The sequence below is a fragment of the Petaurus breviceps genome, unplaced genomic scaffold (genome assembly GCF_028583685.1).
Source record: "Petaurus breviceps papuanus isolate PSGF00001 unplaced genomic scaffold, PetGlider_PUasm1.0 90977, whole genome shotgun sequence".
Lineage (NCBI taxonomy): Eukaryota > Metazoa > Chordata > Mammalia > Diprotodontia > Petauridae > Petaurus > Petaurus breviceps.
Genome location: NW_027187391.1, coordinates 1,852,478 through 1,858,477, shown reverse-complemented (window position 1 = coordinate 1,858,477; position 6,000 = coordinate 1,852,478). Strand labels below are relative to the sequence as shown.

General features: G+C 36.8%; 1 pseudogene; it reads left to right on the top strand.

Annotated features, from left to right (window-relative positions):
• Positions 1 to 2,645: 2,645 nt before the first annotated feature.
• LOC138153275 (large ribosomal subunit protein uL15 pseudogene) lies at positions 2,646 to 3,211 on the top strand (annotated as a pseudogene).
• The last annotated feature ends 2,789 nt before the right edge of the window (positions 3,212 to 6,000 follow it).

Here is a 6,000-nt window from a genome sequence, read left to right as displayed (position 1 = left end):
GATGGATGGATGGATGGATGGATGGATGGATGGATGGATGGATGGATGGATGGATGGATGGATGGAGATAGCTGAAGTAATGAAAAACAAAATGTTTCCATTTAATATTTTCCTCAGTTTTTACTTTCATTATTTCAACTGCCAGCAGACATCAGTCAGGGGGTAGGAATACCTAAGTTTCAGTCCAGCCTCAGACATTTACTAGCCCTGTGTCCTTGGGCAAGTGACTTAACCTCTCTCTTCTTCAGTTTCTTAATGTGAAAAATGGAGATAATAGTACATACCTCCTATGGCTATTATGAAAACAAAATGTGATATTACTTGTAAAATGTTTTGCAAACCTCAAAGCAATATATAATTGCTGTTTATCAACATCATCATCATCAGTGGTAGTATTTATTAGTAGTAGCAGTAGTCTTAGTAGTAGGAGTAGCAGTAGCAGCAACAATAACAGCAGTAATAATAAAACTTATGAGATTCCTTTTTTCTTTCTCTATTGATGAAAGATTGAGTCAAGTTCAAAAGAAAAGATATGTTAAACCAACTTTACTAGCTTTTACATAAGGTTTAAACATGAATTATGTGAGCAAAAGGAAGCTTTTTGTGACAGAAAAAAAAGAAGCCCCATAAAACATTTTTCACTAGATTCATGCAATGCAAATAAATCTACCATTATGGAAGTCTTTAAGGCTAACAATAGCAAAGGGAGCATAGCTGGAAAACATCATCCAAAACTGCTAGAAAAGGGAAATAATCCATTTGTAGAACTCATAAATTTCTGTGTCTGTAAGAAATAAAAGAAATACATAAAATAATTTTCTATAAAACATCATTTAAAAATTTTCCTTTTTATTTGGGAATGTCAGGTATATTTAAAGCTCAGATTAAATGAATTGTGACAGATGTTGAATAAATAAAAACATTAAATCCAAATAAGAAACAAAAATCACATATTGATTCAGTAAAATGTTATAAAGCTTTAATTTATATTCTCTATACTCTACCCTTTAGTTCCAACTCATTCTCAAATATGTTTTGGAAATATAAGCCACATATTAATCATCTGGAAATAAATATTTGTTGAATGTAACTGAATTGAAAACAGTCCTAGTCAACCATGAATTTTTATTATAAATTCAGAGAAGATAGTTTGGTTTACTAAAAAAGGGTCAAGGGGGGGGGCAGGTGGCTCGGCAAGTAAGAGCACCAGCCCCAGTGTCAGGATGACCTGGGGATTGAATCCGGGCTCAGATACTTAGCACCACACCCAGAAATAACTGGCTGTGTAACCTTGAGCAAGTTACTTAACCCCAATTGCTTACAAAAAAAAAATTAAAATTAAAAAGGGTCAAGGGAAAACAAACATTGAGTTACAAGGTTGAATTCAAGTCTTGGTAAAGTCATTTAGTAGTTTTGTGATCCTGGAAAATTCAATTAACCTCTCTAAACCTCAGCTTCTTCATCATTTGGCATATTGGGCTATCATAGGAGATTTCAAGAGTTAGAGACTACATAAAAGACAATGAGATTCAAATAGAAAGCATTTGAAATTTAATCAATGGATGGATAGAAAGAAGAAAGGAAGGGAGGAAGGAAGGGAAAAAGGAAGGGAGGGAGGGAGAGGAAACAGAAATAAAAAGAGCAGAAGAAGGAATATTATAAATGAATTGAAGCTATAATCTACATAAGATCTCTCAGAAACAAGCAAGGGACCTTCCATTTTTATACTAATACTTTGGAAAGAATTTATTAATTGTTCATTAAACACAGTTGAACAAAAAAAAAGAAAATATTGTCATATTGTGAGAAAAGGTTGAAAGAGCCCCAGAAAAGGGCAAGAAAGCTTCTTATAGATAAAACCTCCCTCAGGAGTGCATAGTGACAGCTCTCTTGGCCAGTGAACAGATAAAGCAAACAATCATGACAGATGGCAACGAGTTAGCCACAAGACTCAGCTGCAAAGTGGGCACAGAATCGAATATCTCAGTTGCAGCAAGAATAAAAGACAAGTATTTTGAATGATCTGCAGAATGTTTGCCAAGGGTTAGAGACCATCTGCACCACCCCCCAAATCCCATGTCTATTTGGCATGGACCACCACAGATAGCAAGATATAATGTCTTTCGAGGGCAAGTATTTATCATGTGACTGAGACTCACCAAAGGCTTGTCAAATCTAATAACCACTACCTATTTCTATTTCTTTTTCCTATTGAGACATATGAGATACTACCAAAAGATATTTTAAAATTATTTTAGGAATTAGAAAAATCTAGGCAAAAAATAGGGGCACAAGTTTTATTTTCATCACTGCTTTTTTGTTGAAGGAAGGGATTTCAGTAGAGAAGAATGAATTTTGGAAAGATACAGGTATCATGATGGGATCTGAGAACAACTTGTTTTTTTCATTTTGTTTTGTTTTGGTTTTGGATAATAAAAATGGAGAGCTCTTCTCTGGAGATGGAGCACAACTAATGAGAGCTGGTAAATATTTATTTTCCTGGTGACATGCATCTGATCAAAATGGAAGAGAAAGTGACTGTCTCTATGTGCATTTACCTTTTTCACAATACTCAAAACGAGTGATAAATTTTATCAGTGCAAGTCAGCACCTGGTCTGTAATTTATAGTTTTAGAAAGTGGTCGGGGTATAAGCTGACCTCCTGCCTCTTCGCTCTTCTCGCGACACTTGCGGCACAGCTTCCTTTTCTCTTTTGCGGTGGCTTGCAAGATGCCTTCCCGACTAAGGAAGACGCGGAAGCTCCGCGGGCACATCAGCCACGGCCACGGGCGCATTGGCAAGCACCGAAAGCACCCTGGAGGCCGTGGCAATGCAGAAGGGCTGCACCATCACTGGATCAACTTTGACAAACATCATCCAGGTTATTTTGGTAAAGTGGGCATGAGGCATTACCACTTGAAGAAAAACCAAAGCTACTGCCCAACTGTCAACCTTGATAAGCTGGGGACACTGGTCAGTGAGCAGACCAGCATTAATGCTGCCAAAAACAAGGGGGGCCTTGCCCCTATCACTGATGTTGTACGGTCGGGCTACTACAAAGCCCTAGGAAAAGGGAAACTCCCCAAAGCAGCCAGTCATCGAGAAGGCGAAGTTCTTCAGCAGGCGAGCAGAGGGAAAAATCAAGGGCGTCGGTGGAGCCCGTGTCCTTGTGGCATAAACATCCAACGTTAGCAAATAAAACACATGACTTTATTGTTAAAAAAAAAAAAAAAAAAGAAAAGAAAAGAAAGTGGTCGGGAATCCTAACAGTTTACCTGAAATTCCTAGCATATGTGTCATAGGTGGGACTTGAATCCAATTCTTCCTAATTTTGAGGTCAACTCTCCATCCATTACACCATGCTATTACCTCTGTGTGTATATGTATGTGTGAATGTGTGTGTTCATCATATAATCTTCCTACATTAAGCCCATTATTCTCTGCATCTGGCTTGACAATCAAGGAGCACTCCCTTACTATTTGCCTGGAAGGCAGTGGTGATACTAAGTCAAAATGAAATACTCCTTGCCCTCAAGGAGCTAATTATTTTAACAGGAGAGAATGATGCCCATATAATTACATACATACATACAAAATACATAAAGGATAAATTTTTGTCAGGAAAGATATTAAAAGGGAAGCAACAAAAGCTTCGTGTAGAATGTGTTAAATGAGCCATGTTTTTTTCAGGAAATGAGATTCTAAAAAGGAAAGGCAAGAGGGGAGTACTTTCTAGGCATGGGGTGTTAGATTATTAAGTGAATAATACTAAGTACAGCCTGAGTGGCTTCAATTACTGGGAGACTGTGGTGTCTAATTCTTCTGTGATTTTTAATAATATATTCATCTACTTGAAATGGTTTAAGACTAATTAATTAGTTAGTTATGCCTAGTAACAGAGGAATTAGACTCTCCATGACCTTTCCAGATTTATTGCAACCTTTTGACTCTAAGAATACTGTGGCTTCCTAGAGAAAGTGGATCTCTCAGACTATTTATCTTGGGGTTAAAGTTCATATGAAAAAGGAGTTCACATATCTGTCACAGTAATCCCCAACCGAACCTCTGGACTTTAGTAGATTAAAGCTGAACACCTTGCTAACCAGGGGCTCCTCTGAACATAGAAGTCTATGTTCTGATGAACTGTTAAGCGTAAAGGAATTTTCTTTTCAAAATCATAACTCACTTCTTAGAAGAATGAGAATTAATAATGAGTAAAGGTTATGCAAAGTTACTTTAATGAAAAGTTCCATCTCAGTCTTTGATAATAAAAGAAAATTTCTCTATTCCTGTTAAAAGTGGCAAGTACTTGAAGCATGTCATTTAAACAGCAATTGCTTATTTACTTATGTTTTAGGAAAGCATTATAAAATAATAAAAATGCTTCTAAGCAATCCAACCAAATATTCCTGTGAATTTCTTGAATTTATTCTGCCACATAAATCTTTTACTCTTTTCTAGATGCCAGTGAATTGAAGGTTTCCCCACTGGCATCGGAAATATGCCGAAATGATTAGTACAAACATCCTTGTCTCTTGCAGAATGTGAGAACACAACTTGTAGGCTATTGAAGCTATTCCTTATTTCTTCGTATTCTGCCCAACTGCCAAAATAATAGAACTAACAAGTGGATACAGTAATCCTACAGAGCCCCCATACAACTGACAAAGGAACCAAACACTGATGTCACATGTTGCCGTCTACAAGAATATCAACCTGGCAACATAGAGAAGCTGCAATAATGTCATAGACAGACATAGATATTAGGTGAACACAAATTCTATCCCAATGAGAATCTTTTCTAAGTAATTTATATGTACTACATCTTTGAAGACAGAGATCATAAGGGTAACAGGATTGTCCTAGGAAGAATATTAGTGGAATCCCTACAAAAATAAATCTACAAAAAACATTATCTGTAAAGAGATGGAATCAGATAGTACATGGTTTCCCATATCTATGCATAAATGAAGTTAATAACAGATTTCACCTTAAAAAATAAATTTAACCTTGTAACTCATGACTCTAAAATGGCGATGAAAAAAATATAACTTATGTCAAAGGAATAGGTTAGATAAAAGAGGTAGTAGAATTGCATTGGCTATGAAGGAAATACATTCCTCTTGGGAAATCCATGAACTCATAGAAGAAAATATAGAGGGGAGGACTTCTATGAACATCAGTAAAGGTAATCAGCTTCCATTTAAGAAGCAGTTCGGACGCAATCTTACACATGAAGCCTGTTTTGATCTGCCTCCAACTACTAGGGTCCTCTTTCACCTCATACCTTTTATATTTTTGGAGCAATAATTGAGCATTATGTCCTAGCCAGGATTGGGGAACCTGTGACCTTGAGGCCACAGTTTCCTCACCCCTGTCCTAGGTACTCTGATGTATATGCATTAAATTTCCTTTTATGCTGTATCCATTATTGTAGTCTCCCCACTGAAATATAAGAAAATAGAGGTCATTTGATTCATTATATTTGTATTTCCAGTGCCAAGCACATAGCAAATTTTAAATAAATATTTGATCAATTAATTGATTTTCCAAACTAGTAAGTGTCTGATTTAGGATTTGAAACTTGTTCTTCCTAACTTCAAGACCAGTATCTTATCCATTACATGATAATAACTTGTCTGTCTCCACAAGGCTTTGACTGAGGGGGTAAGAGAAGACAACTTATGTTTCTGGAAATGGCACAAAATTGCTAGGAGAAAGGGGAAGCATGACAGAGGCAGACTTTTCCTTACAGGGCAGGTAATTTGTTCATCTTGTTCCAGGAGAATGAGAAGGACAAGTCAAAAAAAAAAAAAAAAGTGGGGGGAGGGGTGCTCTTTGCCTGCAATGGACAACCAAGGAGAGTTTTGGCAATGGTCCGCTGTGGGCTTTGGTAAAGAGGTTTTTAATAGTGGCTTGCAGTGCCACCTGGTGGTTAAAATAAATCATAGATGAAATGGTCATCACCTTTTCAGGAACCAAAGAAGTGGAAGAGTTAAG